The sequence below is a fragment of the Siniperca chuatsi genome, linkage group LG5, assembly GCF_020085105.1.
Source record: "Siniperca chuatsi isolate FFG_IHB_CAS linkage group LG5, ASM2008510v1, whole genome shotgun sequence".
NCBI lineage: Eukaryota > Metazoa > Chordata > Actinopteri > Centrarchiformes > Sinipercidae > Siniperca > Siniperca chuatsi.
Window position 1 is genome coordinate 4,764,641 of NC_058046.1, and position 18,583 is coordinate 4,783,223.

An 18,583-nucleotide genomic window follows, 5' to 3' on the forward strand; every position below is an offset into this window, starting at 1 on the left:
AAGACAATGTATACACATGACACATTTTTGGCGCGATGAAGCAGCAGTATTAAGATATGAGCACTTATTAAGAAGAAACACTACTCTGTAAGAAGTAATGAATCTTACATTCATCATCCAAGACAGTCAAGACAGGACTAAAACCATCTGGTCCTGGGCAGTTTAATCAATGTTTGGTCCAGGACGATCTAAGCAGTATTTGTGAACATGATTAACTCCCGACACCAGACTGTGGTGGCTGTGAGGAGAGGTTTTACGATATCGGGGTTCATTTTCGGGTAAAGAATGACGACATGCAGCCTTTTCAGCTCTGAGCCTGGTAGTTTGGCTTGACTCCCAAGTGCTTTAATGGATTTGCTTGTCACGTTTCCATAATCATTTAGCACCGTGCTTCACAGAAAACTTGAGTTATAGATTGTATCAAAGTCAAGGTGGCCCACACATGAAAAATTAATCTCGCGCTTGGTCGCTTGATGTCCACACTGGTGGTCTGGTTGTTTTAAGAAACACTCTGATTCTCCTCACCTAACATAAACACTTGAATGGTTTACTATTATAACTATTGTGCTTTCTCACAACCATCAATAAGTCTAAATTGACCAAAAACCAAACCTGTTTGATTGTTTCACCAGCACAAAAGGCATATTCTTGAATGTTTGTATTCTTAACTCTCATTCAACATCATAAAAAAAAATGTGACAAAATGACCTGAAAATGCTTTCAATCCTCCAGTTTCAGTGACTAACAATGAAAGAAATTACACTATTGTTGACTGTGGCATGCATTTAGGGGTGTGATTGTTGCATTGGATGGTTCTTCTGTTTAACAGCCATGTTTAGATTTATAGTCATGTCTGTATTGAATTGGCATCATGCCTTTTTATTAATCTAATCTTATCAACTGTGATGGTAGTTTTTGTTCCTGTCAACCCATTTTTTTGCCATAACGTACTCTCAAAATGTTATTTATACTGACATTGTTTTTGCAACAATGGCCAAAAAAAGCCATATTTTTGAAATTTCAAAAATTGCGCCCATAGTGCAACAAAATGTTTTTTCTGTAAACAGCTACTGCAAATTCTTGATAAGCTGTTACCACAACCCTGGTGGTTGCATAAGTCTTAGTGTGAAGCCATCTCCAAGTTTCCTGTTTCTGCGGGTAGCGCAGCGTGATCACGACATGTCATTACTGACAAAGGTTGTGAGATCCCGGGTGATGCACAGTGAACATCTTATCGCAGTAGTCATCAACCCTGCTCCTTGAGAGCTCCTGTCATGCATGTTTTAGGTATCTCCCCACTCTAACACACCTGATTCTAATTATTAACTCGTTACCCAGCCCTTGACAAGCTTCAACTGCTTCCTCCCACATTTTTTGCTCATTTGACAGCAAACTAACAAATGGTTTCTCGCTTGGCAGGTAGTTCAGCAAGATCATGACTTGCCCTTGGTGTCTAAGGTTGTGAGTTTGAGCCCTGGGTGATACAGAATAAACATGCTAATGTCTACTCAGCCATTGTGCTGTGTGGATTAGAGATGTGTGACTTCAAGGTTTAATAACTTTGGTCCAGGATGGATTGCATTTGTCTTCTGTTTCCCCCCTCCTCCTCCTCCTCCTCCTCAAAATGCCTGGCCCCGACTCACAGCTGCGCAGCAGCTATAATTCTTCTTATTGGGCTGAGCAAACAACAAAACTGAACTTTACAAGCAACATATGGGTGGGACAGAGTGTGGTTACTCTGCTGAGTCTCAGCTGATTAAACCTCTGTTCATTCCCCCCCTGCTCTTTGTGATCACCTTCACTGTGTTTTACAATTTAGTTGTTCTCATATTAAATATATTTCTCTTTTTGTTGTCCGACAACTGAATGAGCATGAAATAGCAGTTTGACTGCAGATCATAAAACCTACCTGTGAAGTTGTCTGACAAAATAAACATACACCTGTGCTGTGTAATCATTTAAAATGAGTGATCAGAGAAAGTTTGAGGCAACAGAAAATTGTTTTCTTAACTTTACAGCCACACAAGCTTCGACCATGTTTTCCAAAAGCTCAGTTTCCTCAATCATCTTAAGCTTCCAGATTTATCGACTCTAGAGACAATTTCTTTTTGTTTTTCAGTGTGAAAAACACCAGCTTAGTACGAATGGAAGGCCAAAAGACAGAAGGACTTTAGCTGACTTAGTGTGGACATGCATGCAATTGCAGCGTCTCACGCACGGCTCTTTCCTCCACACCTCTCTTTACCCGCCGGGTCTATGTTTGATGGAGCAGCTTGCGTCTCTGAAGCATGAAATTTACTTGTGAATGTATATAAATTCCATTATGCTCTTATTTATTGATAATTTACTTAAAAATAATATTTTGTCTTTAGATACAGCAACAAAACTGCAGACCTGTTTCCAATATGCTTGTAAAAATGTCGGCAAAACAACTCTAAACAACATTAGAAATTTGTCTGCTGAAGAGCAGATGCTCTGACATGCCTCTGGAAGGCACTGGATCTGCAATGGAGACATGGCGCAACCAGAACATGATGCAGATGTGTCTGGTGAACATCTGGGATTAGACTTCTCTCAATCAATGCGAACATGTTTCTTTCCCGTTTGTCATATGGAGCAGAAGGTCCCCTTTTTAAGTTGGCCTCTGCTGTCAAAGCCTAATGGGATGTTTGCTTGCAGAGAAACAAATCACAGTTTTGTTGTCTAAGTTGAGGTGATCATGTTTTACCAGCAACTACAGCAGCAGTAGCAGTGCTCTATTTTTTTAATTTTGTACTTTATGTGTTGCCATGTTGAGTTTCCAAGCCCTGAGTATCATAAAAATCTAAAATGACCACCATGGATGTGAAGCACATTTCCAAACAACCTGTTGTTCCTGGAAAACACATCACTTTCTATACACTAGAAATGTTTCCTAGAAACACCAATAGCAGGTGTTCAGCAAATGTAAAAGCTTTCATGGTCTGAGAGGTGAATCAACAAAAACAGGAATGTAATTGCATGAAGCTGTGTGGGATCATTTCTTTTAAGATCCTTGTTGCGTTGGTGAAACTGTGGTATTGGTGATAGCACCCTTGTGTCACATAAGACATAATTTATTGGATGCTTGGTTATCGCCCTAATGCTGCTCCACTCGAGCCTCATTAGTTAGCTGTGCTCTTGGCAGCAGCTGCCAAGCTTTGGGCTTTTACCTGAATGAATACACCCTCGAGTGTCCTCAGTGTCTCCCTTGCCTGAGCGAGATGAAGCCTTTGTAAATACAAGAGATGGAAAATGAAGTTGGTGCCCTCCAAAACTCAAGTTCCAGACCTACACGATTATCCTTTTCACACATGGAGTGCTAAAACCGAATCGCAGTGTGATGGGAAAGTCGTTCATTTTCCCAACTGTCCTGTCAGCACAGCGGCATAAAATGACTTCCAGCAGGCTGAGTCACTAATTGAATGAATAATTGAGGTCTGTGGTTCTTACAAGCATTAGATGGGTGATTTGAGACTGGGGAGTGATAAGCAAACCGAAACTTTAGGCAGTAGTCAAGTCAGTTTTATTTATTTAGCCCAATATCATAAAAATCACAATTTGCCTCAAGGGGCTTTACATTCTGTACAGCATACAACACCCTCTGTCCTTAGACCCTCAATTCGAATGAGCTAAAACTGGAAGAAAGCTCAGGAAGAGCAACAGAGGAGGGATCTGTGTCCCTGGACGGACAGAAATGCAATAGATGTAGTGTGCACAGAACAGATTCACACCAGAAAGTCATAGTATATACAATTATGATGACAAAATGTAGATGTCGCCCACTCTCTCTACTAGGGAGACCTGGAAAGAGGACAAGCCACACAAACACAGAAGAGGACAACAGCATTCACACAGAAAGGAGACACAAACAAATACACAGAGGGAGAGAGAGCCATGATAACATGCAAACTAGGGAGAAGGGGAGATAAACAGCAGAGGGTTAGAGAAATGCAGTCAGTATCAGAAAGTTTGCAGTGTGTTAGTTGAATTCTCATCGGCAGGATAAACATGGACTATAAGTACTAATGTTAATAAATTAATACGTTGCTGACATAATGTACTCAAGTGAAATTATACTGAGCTACCAGTTTATTTTACCTGTAGTGTAGAATCAAGTTTGCGATGCTGTTTCGTTTTTATTGACAGATTTTTTGTTTGTTTTTTTAGAAGTTTTGTTGTCATTTTTAGTTTTGTGTTGGACAGCATTATATTACATTTGCTTACCTCTCTTTCCTCCCAAGTCTCCTCCAGCTTGGCAGTGGGTCAACCACTCAAAGGTCAAGATTCATTACAGTGAATTTGTTGTTTAGAGCCAAACAACCAACATATTTTAGATGTAAAAGTTAATTCTTGACCTTGGAAACAATAGTTTGACAAAACATATCTGAACTCAAGGTCCACTAGCCTTCTTCAGAGCTTTCAACCACATCTCACGGTCTTTCTCTGTTGATATCCGCGTAGGCTAATGCTTTGATTTCCTCTAATCTGAAATGAGTTTGTCTCTCAGCCTCCTCATGCCCTGTTTGGACACCAAGAGGAAGCCACACTGGCACATTTTTGTTGATCTCAAAGACAACAGTGTGATTCTCAGGTAAGTTTCTTCATTATGATCTTGTACTGTGTGTTTGGATAGCTGGTTGAGGTTTTAAATTTCATCACTGCCAACAGAATGTGTCTAGTTGGTGCCTGAGGTGTTATGATCTAGCATGTGGTGCGACACTTTTTACAGCATGCTAAATCTAAGTTTTCTTTTTTCTGCTGAGTAAAACCTTGCATTACTGAGCCCTGAGCATTTGCAGTGTTAAAAAAATTAAATGTTGATATTTACAGTTTATGTAATTGTGAACTTTATAACAAGTTTTAACCTAGTTATTACACTTCCAAAATATATTCTGGGAGAAATCCTGAGAACAATGTCTGACCACATCTGATTTATTCAATGCACAATGGCTCAAGTTTACTCGTCAGGCTTAAACTGTAGTTTATATGAAACAAGCAAAGCATCATTTGACAGCTAAATGTGATCTTGTTAAAACCGTACTCAGCAAATGACTGTAGGTTTGGAGGAAGCTTAAGTATTTTCAGTCTTACAACTCACCCCACACAGAGACTCAATTATAAAATTGGACCAATTATGATTTTAAAAAAACAAACACGAATTTAACCAAATTAATCTTGATGCTGTAATGTACCTTTTGAAAAGACATGTAGAGAAAACATATGTAGCTGTAATTAAATGTAATGAGATGTTTATATAAAACCAAAACCAAATGCCAGAAAAAAATTGTTAATTAATACACTAATTAATTAAATACCTAATTTGCATAATATAAACATAAATTAAGGTAATTATTGCACAGCATTTAAGCAGCCTTTTGTTCTTCCTGTCTTGCTCTGTGCAGCTTCATGGCTGTCATGTTATACACAGGAAGCAGAGCTGTTTGACTGGATGTTTTCCCAGAAGGATTACCATTTCAGTGTGTATTTCCATTTTAGTGTATTTCCACAGATAGATGGGGTTGTTGTGGTTGTCCTGATGCTGTTGTTAAAAAGCAGAGTTTGTCCTTGTTTAGGTGTCCATTCATTCTCCTTACTAGAAGACTAGTAATAATTTGCTGCTCGTCTATCTGTCAGTGGGACATCTCAATACTTTATGAACACATTTGCTTTAAATTTGTTGGACAGATCAGCCATGAGCCCGAGAACAACTGATTATGTGCTGAACTGAATCAGGGACAGTTATTGTTTTTGGCCAAATTGGAAAAATAGTCATGTGTTTATGTTTGCAAGGTAAAGAAATACGTTTAATTTAAAAGAATTGTTTGACATTTTGGAAAATACGCTTATTTGCTTTCTGGCAGAGTTACATGAAAAGATAGATACGTCTCATATCTGTCCGTTAAATATAAAGCTAAAGTCAGCATTTAGTTAGCTTAGCTTAGCATACAGACTGGACACACACAACTTGTCATTTTTACACTTTGTTTTTAGTTTTTGGTTGCCGAATTTTCCACTCTTGTGCCAAGCTAAGCTAACCCGCTATTGGCTGTAGCCTTATATATTATGAGAATGGTATCGGTCTTGTCATCTAACTCTCTGCCAGACAGCGATTAAGCATATTTCCCCTGAAATGTAGAACTATTCCTTTAAAATCCTGTTTTTGACTGTAACAGAAAGACAAGAAAATTGTTTAGCATTTACCCTCCAGGCAAGTTCTAGTTTCAATAGAGCTAACTTTAATAGGCAGGGACAGCTGTTTACAATAAACACAGTTATTAGGTATCATGTACACAGTTGTTATGTGATACTTATAATCATTGGTCCTTTGTGAAACCAGTTTTATCTCCTATAAAAGGCCAAGTAGAGGACACAGTCTTTATAAAGTAAAGTCATCACCCTTCCTCTTCAGTACTGTAATAAAAATCGACTAGAAATCTCTCAGCGTACGTGCATAAAATTGTTAATGTGGGTCTGTGCACATCATCATCTCTCCCCTCGCATTCTCACTTTTTATTTCCAGGCCTCCTTTTTGAAGTTGACCATTGAGAATAGACATCAGCAGAGATACTGAAGGGGAAGAGAGTGGGTGTATGTTGTGTAGAGTTACTCAGCAGTCAGCATCTTACTCCTCATCTAGTTCACCATCTTCCTCCAGATTTTCACACATATATCGTTACCTTTTTTTTTTTTTTAAATCTCAGTCATGATACTGTCATTTGAAATGTTAAAATTATGTCCTCATTCTCAATTTTCTTTTTCTAATATTACACTGGCCCTGATGCAGTATTCTATGTTTTAGGTCCACCACTTTGGTCCAGACTGACATATTGGACTCTTACTTTCTTTGAGGAAATACAAACAGGTTTTACCACAAACCCTTCTTTTCATTTAAAGGTCCAGTATGTAACATTTAGGAAGAGCTATTGGCAGAAATGAAATATAATATTTATAGTATGAGTATAGTATAAGTATGTTTTGTGTATATTCACCTGAAAATAATACAATAATTTTCGTTACCTTTAGAATGAGCCATTTTTTTCTACAGAGGGAGTGGGTCCCCACCACCATCATGTTGCACCACCATGTTTTTACAGTAGCCCAGAACAGACAAACCAATTACTGGGTCGAGATTGGGCCTTTTGCGTTTTTCGCAAGTTTCACGGCCACCGTAGTGTCTGCTACAAGCTTGGAAGGGGAGGGTTAAGCGAGCGGTATTCAAAATGGTTGCAAACTGCAATTACACCACTAGATGCCACTTAATCCTACACACTGGACCTTCAACAAAACCCTGCAAACGCATCATGTCTTTTGTTGTCTTTAATTAACTTAGCCCAAGTGTCATAGTATTAGTTATTATTAAAGTCCCCCTCCACTCAAAAATATGTTTTTCTTCTTGTTCCTACAATTGGATGTTTGAGCTTCACTGTGCAGAGTTTGACACTAGAAGGCTGTTTTCACGTTCATCTGCTGAAAGTGGAAAGTTTATCTGCGCTCACTGAAAATCAGATTTTAAGGGGTGGAGCCTACGAGTTTGATTTGGGACATCACAAATAGTTTGGAAGTCAATCCTGGTCGAAATTTGCAACTTATACAAGTGTGATGTAGAAACTTGAAGCTGCCAGTGCACATTCACTAAGAATGGACTTTACAGTGAATTAGGGGACATCTTGTGTCCAGCTGGAAAACTTTAGAAATGAATAGAATTTGCATATTCATAGATTCTGAAATTTTTAATGTGCTAGAAGGAGTTAGATGCCTTTTTAAGGATTTTAATGTGGAAATTATAAATGTTTTTGTGGAAAAAACATAGACTATTTGTATATATGTCTTTATACATGTCTGGAGGAGATCTTTAAGTATTAATGTTCATTACCCTGCCCTAAATGCAACATTGTATTGAATAGCAGTTCAAACAGCCTTTGATTAGACACCAAATTAATTTTCATGAGGATTATACTGCCAGCTTTAAACAGCGTATTTAACAGTGAATAACATAATTTCTCTCAGCTGTGTGTTTGGGCAAAAAAACGCCTGGCTTTCATAGAGATGTCCCCTCCAGAGCCCAAACAAACCTCCAACCTTCAGGCTTACCGGCCCCTAAGAGACCTGCTGTCAACACCAGTGTTCAGACCTATTTATATCTCTCCTTTTCAAAATTCCAACCATCAGCTGCTTTTATTTCGCAGGGCAGCCCTCCATTTTACATGCAAGCAACCATTTCATTGAAACTGCAATCGCTTGTTACTTTTTAAGACAAGGAAATGAATCACCCATCCTGAAAAAGGAGGTAATCCCCGACTGTCAACACTCCCTTCCTTTCTGCACCACGGCAAGGGCAAAGGGTTTATTTTAGCTACATCCCAGCTGTAGCTTTTTAATCTAAAACATTTATGATGTTACACAGTCCAGAGAGAGATGTTAAAGTGAGCCACAGAAACTCTCCACTGGCAAAAAAGCTTGTATACAGACGTGTTTATGGCTAATCGCTACTGAATCATATGCAGAAGCAGTTTAGCATTTTAGAGCTATTTACTGAATATTATTTAGTAATACTCAACAACATGTATGCTGTATTAATTCTTCTAATATGCAGTATCATGCTTTTCAGATAGGGATAAAAGTTTAGGAGGCCAAATGATATATTAAAGTTAACACCTAATTCTCTGTTTTTATTTATATATGTGTACATGGAGAAATATGTGTGTTTCAGAGTTATTCATACACTTTAAAATGAGTGGCGAAATATCTGATTACACCTACCTGATTTTATCAGCATGCTAACGTTAGCTTTGTCAGTTAGTTCAATTAGCTACATAGCAGTTACACCAAGCAGTTAGTATGTGTAGTGGCTACATAATATTTAGTAATAACTAATGTCTATGTGTGAGAGCGTACATGGAGAAATGTATGTGTGTGTTTCAGAGTTAGTAGTATTCATACAGTTTTAGAATGAGTGGAAAATATCTGCACTAACGTGCCTGATGTTATTAGCAAGCTACCATTAGCTTTGTCAGTTAGTTCAGTTAGCTACATAGCAGTTACAATTTAACATTTAGTACAAATATTAAGTAACAACTAATCTCTACGTATGTACGTGGAGAAATGTACTATATATTTGTGTTTCAGAGTATGTAGTATTCATACAGTTTAGAATTATTGGGAAATATCCAACTAGCTAACCTAACCTGGCATTCATTCTGTTTAATGTTATTAGCAGTAGGCGATATGAGGGGGGATGCCATCCCCCTTGTTTGCAAAATGACCAAAATGAATCCCCCTTGTTAACCTGCCTTTCCATCCCCTAGTAGCAGAGAGAGTGCAGGGACAGAGGGTTTGTTTAGGTTTGTGCAAGTTAGAATCTATGGCCCCGAACATGGCTCTGAAATATCTGAGAGTCGGGGGCCGTAAAGACTTACAGGTAACACTTTATTTAGCATTTGTAAGCAGTGTATAAACATTTAACTGGTTTATACCATGCTATAATGTAGTTGTAAGCAGATATAAGTGTTTATTAATGTATTTGTCAACAAGGAGAACGCCTCGTGTGGGCACCCATAAAGTGAGATGGTGTATAAACTGATTAAATAGTAAAATGCAGCTGTGATATAACATTTATTAAATGTGAAGAGCTGGTGTAACTGCCTCCTGATAACAAGTTGTACCTAAGCATCTGTAACGAGCCTTTTTTGGGATGTCTCTAAATCATTTTTATGCTTTTGAGCTGCAGTAAAAAAAACAAAAAAAAACACGTCTTCTCATTTCACATTACGTTTCAGCAATGGTACAAGCTGTTTCAGAGAAGGGACTGAATCATAAGCAGCCTCACTGGTATGTGTTTACATTCTCGTTTGTTCCAGTTTGCTTTACCTGAATTCCACTTTACTTTTACTAGAAAGCCGAAAATGGTAAACAAACTGTCTTGATGCTTCTTCTTTGTTGCTAAGCAACAAAGGCAGCTGCTTGCTTTCTGTGTGAAAAGGGGCGATTCAGGCAATTTGGTGGCTTTCAAGGGATAACATGAAAGGGGTGGAAATCAACAATGCTGCTTTTCCAAATATGATATTTTACTGGCTTTTCTTTGTGAAAGGGGCTGCAGGGAATTATTAAAATGGCTTCTGGATGCTTCTAACATAATTCACCAGACCTTTCCACACATCAGACACAAGGAGATCAAACGAAATGATCATGTGGTAAAATTGGGCAGCTGCAGCAGTAAATAGTAATCAAAAAAATGGGGGGGGGGGATTAGAAACGAAAAGAAAGCAGCAAATTGAGGTTTTTTTAAAGGGTCTATTCATCCAAATCACAAAAAAACCTTCTCCCCATTTACACCTAGTGGTTTCTGTCTGCAGCCATCCGTATACATCGCCAGTGGATTGCATTTGATTTGTTGCTCATTATTGTTGTCATTATATTGTAATGGAAAATTTTAAGATGTTTTTCTGTTGCTATGCTGGGCATCCAAATGTGATAACTCACATTCAATATAAGGTGTTATTTTCTCTCTAGCTGTGCACTTCCTGTGAACTGCTGAACTTTTAACAGCTTAAGACTCGGCTAAGGCTAAGACTCGCCTTGGTTTCTTGTCTACCTAGCATCTTTTAGACTTAGTTCCTTTTTTCTTATATGTCTTGACCTTTTTATATGATCTCAGGCATACAAAACTGGTTTAGACTAGTTTGTCCAACTGTGTAACTGTGACCCCAACTCATAGTGAACGCATACACATTTCCTATAAATGGTCTGAGCAAACGGTACTTCTCTGTCTCTCTCTGCAGACCTACAATGCTCTGTATGATTGTCTGCCCTTCTTTGCAAAGAATAAAGATTTATAAAGAAGGGTTACAGATCTTGCTCAGTGCCCCTGAACAGCTTTGGCCAGCTCAGTCCTATAATATTTTGAGCCACTGTGCCAAACCCCACCCAGAAATGCCCCTATCGTGATGAGCCTAGGGTTAATTGTTAGTAATACAAGAGGACTGGCAGCAGCTCCAGACAGCTGTAAAACATCTCAGACCCTGACGTCTGCCCTCACCTGTTTCTTTCAAAGCGATAACTGCTAATGTGACAGTTTCCCTTGTTAAGTTGGTGCGTCAGCAGAAGATCTCTGACACTCCGCGTTTGGATACACATCTCTTCTTCAGTCCTGTCCTTTCAATGACATCACTCACCTGCTCTCTCATTGGACAAAGTGCCTGTCAGTGTGACACACTGACCAACGGCTGCCTGTGTGGCGTCTGTGTGGTTCGGCGGAGGGGAGTGTGGCAGATGCAGTGCTGTAGCCATGACGACAGTGGATGCTGAGCGCTGCCACGACTTTGTGTAGGCAGAGTCTGAATGGGGATGACATCACTCAGGGAGACAGGAGAAAAACAACATCTCCTTCAGTTCCTGTGTCTGTTTTTCTGCCCATGACGATAACACCAGATGCTATTTGGAGTCTGATGCAAAACCAAAGACGTTTGTTTCGTTGGACAGAAATACTTGGAAATGAAATTTGAGTCCCTGCAAAGTGGACATAAACTGTTTATGTCTTTATGATGTAGTGTGTAAAAAGATTTAACCAATGACAGTTTATGAAAGCCATTTATTTGCTGATTTTTTTAATATGATTTAGCCCCCAAGTACAAACGTTTTCAGTGGCTTTCCCAGATTTATATTCCTGGAAAAGCTTTGATTGTGTAAATATAGAATTATACACCATGAAATATAATAAATGCAGAAAAACTAAACAAAAATCACAAATGTACCAAATTAAATTATTAAAAGTTTTAATAAGAATGAAAGCATTAAAGAAAATCACAAATTAATAGGATGGAAAAGCTTTAATTGTGTAAATATAGAATTAATATACCATGACATATGCAAATGCAAAAAAAACTCAATTTAAACAAAAAAAATCACATATACCAAAAAATATCTTAAAAATAAACCCACATTTTTACAACAAATTAAAATGATTTAGACATGTATTGATATATTTCAGTATTCAAATATGAAAAACTATTGCTTAACATTTCAGTACAGCTTCACTGACTGTGGAGGAGGAGCTGTGGTCAGGGAGGAACCTTCAATCAACAAAACTGACGCATATATACACTATTTGATAAAAGGCCAATGTCAGCCCAGTTACACCAGTATGTAGTTGCTGGTGGTCACTTGTGTTGCTGTTTTCCACAGCATGTACACTTTTGCCATTTCCCAGGTGACAACATGGGAACAAACACTGTACCACCATTGTTGTTTGGATGCTATGTACCTCTTCTTCACTGAATCTCCTCTCCTCTCTCTCTCTGGCTCTGACTCACCGCTCCGGGGATGAGGGCCGGCCCCTCCCTCAGATGACATCAGAGGGCTTGAAATAGCAGCAGCATTAAAGCTTCCAGTCATGGGAGCCTGCTGCGAGGCCTGCAACCCAGGGTAGCCACTTCCAGCTGAGTGGGGGGCAAGAGGGACGGAGGGACGGACGGGGGTGAAAAAAACAAAGTGACAGAGGAGATAATGAAGTGGCAGTAGCAACAAGTCAAAGGGGTTCATTGGCTCGACATCCTTTGAGAGCCGATATCACACGGGGGTGCAAAATGCAAGAGCAGCAATTATGTTCTGTCAAATTAAGTACTTGTGCCTGAATAATTTTTCGCTGGTGGACCTTCTTTGTTTTTCATGTTTCTTTTTCAACATCAGTATTATTAGTTTTTAGCACTTAGCACATTGCCCTAGCGTTTCTGCACTAAACCTTTTCGAGATCACCTGTTCATCGGGTTTTCTTTAGATTTTCAGTTGATGAAGTTTGAGTTTCTCTAGGTGGTGCTTTTCCTCTTGGTCGTCCACGATGGCAGTCACTGCTCATGCTAACTTTCCACGCTAACAAATAAACTATAATCTTTTCCTAACCAAGTTGTTTTTTGTTGCCTAAACCTAACTATACTATAACCATGGATCAGGAAAAAAGTGTTTTGGGAACTGATGTTGTTTAGAAGGCACTGGAAAACAAACTGTTTTGTTGTTTAGGCATGAGCGGCAACTACCAAGAACGATAAAGCTAGTGCCAGTCACTACTGTTTTAAATCAACAGCCAAACTAAATTTTATGTATAGATTACTTTAAATAAGGCAAGCTGGTCAGTAGTTTACGTCAGTTTCCCTCACACCCAAACACTTACTGTTTATCCTTATCTGTCTCATACACAGAACCTGTGTGATGGAGTGTGAACAAAAGAAGAAAGACAATATGATCATCCAACCACTGGACGCCTGAACCATGACACACCCCCAGACACATACCGAGACCCTCCTGTGGAAGAGCTTGAACTGTGTGACCTGCATTGCAGAGAAATAGGTCAGGAGACATGAGGACTGTGAGCATGAGAATAACACGCGCCGACATAAACAGCCAACACCACTACATCCTGTCTATCTGCAGCCATCACAACACCGACAACAAACCCATTCCTACTCCCCCCGCTCTCTCTGTGCCTACAGGATATGGTCCTTACAAAGTAAAGGTTAGATTTGATTCACACTGGGGCCTGCCACTCTGAAATATGCATGCACTAAAAGTAGCACGAGGTGCTCTGGATAAAAGCATCCGCCAAGTGGAATATGCTCCGTTTCTCACGTCTGCACTCAGTCGTCTTTCACCTGCATGAATTTACAGTTTTGTTAAAGATGCAATATCAATTCTAGAGAATGGCACCTGCAGATGCTCTGTTATATTATATCAATATTAAGTTAAATAATATATGCCCATTCTCAATCACTCAAAATAACAGCCAACAGGTGCTCTGCAGATTTACAGATGAATATTTAACTTAAAATAAGCATTGAATACAATTAAACACCCATATATGTTAAATGCATTTCTTTCATTTTCTTCTAAATTAAAACTAGCTTATATTTAAGGCGTACAGGGACAAACAAGCTTGCGACACCCTTGGCCAGTCCCCAAGGCACCCGCTTTAGGAACCACTGCAAACAATTGCAGACTGATGAACTGTCTTTTGATTTGCTGTTTGATTCAGTGGAAGAGAATAAGGCTGGTCCCTCTGGCTCTCTCAGTCCAGCAAGCCAAGACCATGATCATGATCATGTAAACCCCTCCTCCTCCTCCAGCTGCACTGGTAAACAGCTGCCTGCTGTAGTCAAAAATACCACTGATGAGAGCAGAGAGAGTGAACCAAAACAGTAAAGTTGTGAGCTGTAAACACCAAAGAATGAGCTGAAAGACGCCAAAACGCAAGAGTCAGGTGATAATTCTCTGAGTTTGTCATTACGAGCGACACCTTTCACATTACACATAGTAAGTTAATCTATTATTAATATTAAAATATTGATTAGCTTTAAACTTTACTGCATTTTACTGCAAAATAACACCAAACATGCCACTATTTGCACATACTGGAACTGCTCTATATTCACATAATTTTGTTTTTGTGCTTGTGCTACAGTGAAGTGACAAAACATATGACAGCAACAAACTTTAGGCAAAGAAGAACAAATGAACACACATTAAATTGTAATTTGTAACGATGAATAACTCTTTAATTCAAACAAATATGCATTTAACTTGTTATAAACTCAACGGGAAACAAACCAGCCTCTGATTTTCTAATGACAGATTTTTATTTATCAATCAAAGAACCAAATTAAAGTCTTGTCAATGTGGTCACGGGGGTATTCTGGATAAGTATTCAGTGTGCAAAAAGCATGAAAACTTATTGTATGAACCAATTACTTGACATTAGCTATGATTATGGATTGATCAGCAAGAGGTCCCAGACTTAATGAGAAACAGCATAATTTTAATGTGATATTTAAGTAACGAATGCCTGTAAGGCCACGACACGTCCTGAACACAGCCAGTTTGTTATGCAAATGTAAAAAAAATTGTCAATGTGTTATTGATCTGATCTTGTCTGTTTCTTTCTTACTGCTTTGACCCAATATCATTGTCAGGTATGAACACGCACGGTCACAGTCAAAAACATAGACTGAAAAGAAATATAAAATATGCTGTTGATTTAATATATTCATGTGAAAACGTTGCAGCTTTAAGAACAAGGCAGGGAAGTGTGAGATAAATTAGAGGCTGACAGGTTGCTTTGTGCTTGAAGATGAGCCAGCCACCTCAAGGACATCAAAACACGAGGCTGTGTGGGCATCAGTATCACAAGCAAGGAGACGGATAGAAAGCACTGTGCAGGGAGGAATCATCTAAGTGTGGACTGCCATAGCAACTCCATACAACAAATGTACAGTCTGTACTTTATCAAATGATTCATGTTTAATTAACTGTGCTGCAGCAGGGCTGCTAATCTAACAGCAAAATTGGTTAAGTTTACTGATGGTCAAATGAATTTACAGTTATAGATGCTGCATCATAGTATGCATCACATTTAGGTTCAGAGCTCTAAACATGTTTGCAGCCATTAATTCAATTCAATTCAGTTTTATTTATAGCTCCAAATCATAACAGAAGTTATCTCAGGGCACTTTTCATATAGAGCAGGTCTAGACCGCACTCTTTATAATATTAATGAGAACATAAATCAGTCATGAGAACTGCTGCAGAGCTTATTTACAGTTATACCTTTTAAAGGGTCAGTGCACCCAAATCACCAAAAAAAACATATTGTGACACTAACCCCTAGTGGTATCTAGCAATGCAGATAGTTTTATTTTTATTTTCTCAGGTTTTGAGATATTTGCTGCTGGGTTTTTTGCCACAACCTTGTTTGTGGTGCTCATAGCAGTGAAAAACGCTATTTGGAAAGTCAAGTCAAGTCACTTGATAATGCCTGACAAACATCTCTGTTGGATGGAAACGTCGCTCTATTACATTAAATATATTGTATCTTTTGTCTGACTTCTGCCTCCTTCAGGTTGTGTTTTGATCCAGCACCTGAAAAAGTCTTCAGCCATGCTAGCGTCTATTGATGAAAATGTTGGTCGGTCGGACGGTCCGCCCCTTTGGTTCAGACTGAAATATCTCAAAAACTATCTATGAAATTTTGTACAGACATTCATGGTCACCAGAGGATTAATCCTACTGACTCTGACTTTTCATCTAGTGCCACCATGAGGTTGGCATTTGTGGAAAACTGATGTCAGTCCCATCAGCCTCAGCTGTACTTTGTGTTTAGTGCTAATTACCTAATGTTAGCATGCTAACACATTAATCCAAGATGGTTATGGAAAATGATGAAAAATCATTGAAGAAAAAAAGACCCCAAATTTTTAGATGAGGAAATTAAAATGTCAGCTTCCTGTGATCAAAGTAATGATATTTATGTGTGACAACGTTTTTTGCCAGATGCTAACACATCAGATTAGTTTTGGTGTGACAGTCTGATGTATCTGCTGATGCAACAAATGTATGTTTCTGTTTCTTTCAATGACCTCAGGCTGGCAGAGTGGCAGGTGTGAAGCTGGTCACCTGTCAAAGCAAGCAGGATGGAAAGATAAACAAGGAAAAGATGACACCAGCAGGTAAACATGAAGAAGATTTAAGAACTAATCTGAAAGCATAATGAAGTAAATATGTGGTCAGTTTTTGGCAGGAAGTCTTTTCAAACTGCATCTTGCTAAAGCTAATGGAATATTTATGGGTTTTATTTGCATTTCTATTTCTGTTTTCAATTTATTTTATAATTTGTGAACTTGCTAATCCCTAAGGCCACCCAGCTTCTTTATTACACACACACACACCTCACATAAACATTGAAAAGTTCTTCTCACAATACAGAAATTAATATTCAACCTTCCTCTCAATTTACAGCAACTGCAGGTTAAACAGAGTGAGAACAGACTGAGATGTCATCACCCCGGGCCTTTACACTCTTCAAATGAGATAAAAATATAAAGTTGAATGTTTTTATAAGGTTGTAGGAAAATATTTGTTCAGTCTTATGTTTAGTCTCATGTTCCATTCCCGATTTATCTGTATTATAGATGTTATAATGCCTTCAAATTCAACAGCAACTTATTTCCCAACAAAATGTTGTTTCCAAGCCTTCTCCACACTGACAACAATAAATATCTGGTGGGGAAATATTGAATCCTTTTATTGATTTATTTATTTGTTGTCCTAAAAGTAATCACATTTAAATATATTAAGTGAAAATAAACTGGAATCCCCCCTAAAAATATTTGTGTTAGTTACACAAGTGTTAGTTTTTAACTGTAAACTTTTCCTGGGTTCCTAAAAGCCAAAATTCTTAGGAGAAATTGCAAGGACACGACCTACAGCCTCATTTGACAGTAGAGCTTCATAGACAAGAGATTATACTGTATTTGAGATTATTCTGCCTTGTCAATAAGGACGTCCATCAAACTTTGTTATACAGAGAGCAAAGATGAGTATGAATTTCAAACAGCAGAAAAAGTATTTACTTGGCTCTTAGTTAATTTACTTATTTGCCATTATGCAGTTTGCAAACATTATTACTGAGTATCCCACATTTTGAATGGCTTAAAACCCTCATTTGTTTTTAAGGAAATCACAAAGAAATACATTAGTATAATGCAGAAAAAGGTTGAAAACTCATAGTGAAAGCTAATTAGTTCCATTTTTCTACCTCAACAGCTTTATCTAGGTTATGTTCAGATGTTTACTAAAGGGATATTTTGGGCACTCACTCGTCTAGGACTGAAAATGAAGGCTTAATTTGATAATGACAAAAAACAAGGATGTCTGAATTTATCAGACATGTTTTGTGACATCCAGTCCATTTGATCAGTGTGGCAGAGATGTATTATCTTCCACTAAAGCAAAGTTAAAGTGAGAGAAACAGTCGTGTGTCATCAGCATAGAAGTGAAATTTTATTTTAGAGGCAAGAAGAGAATCACAGGGCTACACTGCTCATGTTTAATTCATATAAAGCATGTTGAGAACATTGTTTATGTAGGAGCAGCCAACGAAAACAATTTTTAGTTGGAGTGGCACTTAGAGACAGTCTTAAACAGTGAAATGTTTAACATACCTGTGACAATTTGTCTAATTACTACACATTTTCTCACATTTGGACCACAGAATGACAGAAATCTAGTGGTTGGGTATGAAATCTTAATATCTTTAACTGAATTATTTTAAATTTAGCATTGAGAATCTGTATTAAAATTTGGCAATCAATGCTTAGCAGAATATTATTTTATTTTTATTCACTTATTCAGAAAACTTCTCTAACTTCAGACTATATTTTATTTAATGCTGCTGAATGGAGCAGTTTTGGCATTTTCTGTATTAAAAGATGTTCATATTTCCCAATTGGTTTTGGTACCACACCTCAGGTATTGAATTGGTACCAAGATCAGTTGTTTTAATTATGCCAACCCCCAGCCTATATTCTAAATATAAAAATGTAGGCATCAGACCATTATTTTTGGCATTAATCCAAAATAACGGTCAAATTGTGTGAAGAGGAAGTCTGACTTTGAGGTCAGTCAAAAAAAAAAAATACCCACCATCAGTAGAAAACTCTGCAGGTCTCTCAGTCTTAAACTAATTACCTGACAGTCTGCCAGCCTGACACACTCTCCACTTTCAGTCTGAGGTTCACACATC

General features: G+C 38.2%; 1 long non-coding RNA gene across 4 annotated transcripts; it reads left to right on the forward strand.

Annotated features, from left to right (window-relative positions):
• The first annotated feature begins 4,618 nt into the window (after positions 1–4,618).
• Positions 4,619–17,077, forward strand: LOC122876095. Of its 4 annotated transcripts, XR_006378010.1 has the most exons (6): positions 4,619–6,609; positions 6,821–6,883; positions 8,208–9,849; positions 13,212–13,359; positions 16,424–16,508; positions 16,798–17,077. It is a non-coding gene; the product is annotated as an uncharacterized LOC122876095 (long non-coding RNA). The 4 variants fall into 4 exon arrangements; XR_006378009.1 differs by having other exon boundaries at positions 4,619–6,883; XR_006378011.1 differs by having other exon boundaries at positions 4,619–6,883; positions 9,798–9,849.
• The last annotated feature ends 1,506 nt before the right edge of the window (positions 17,078–18,583 follow it).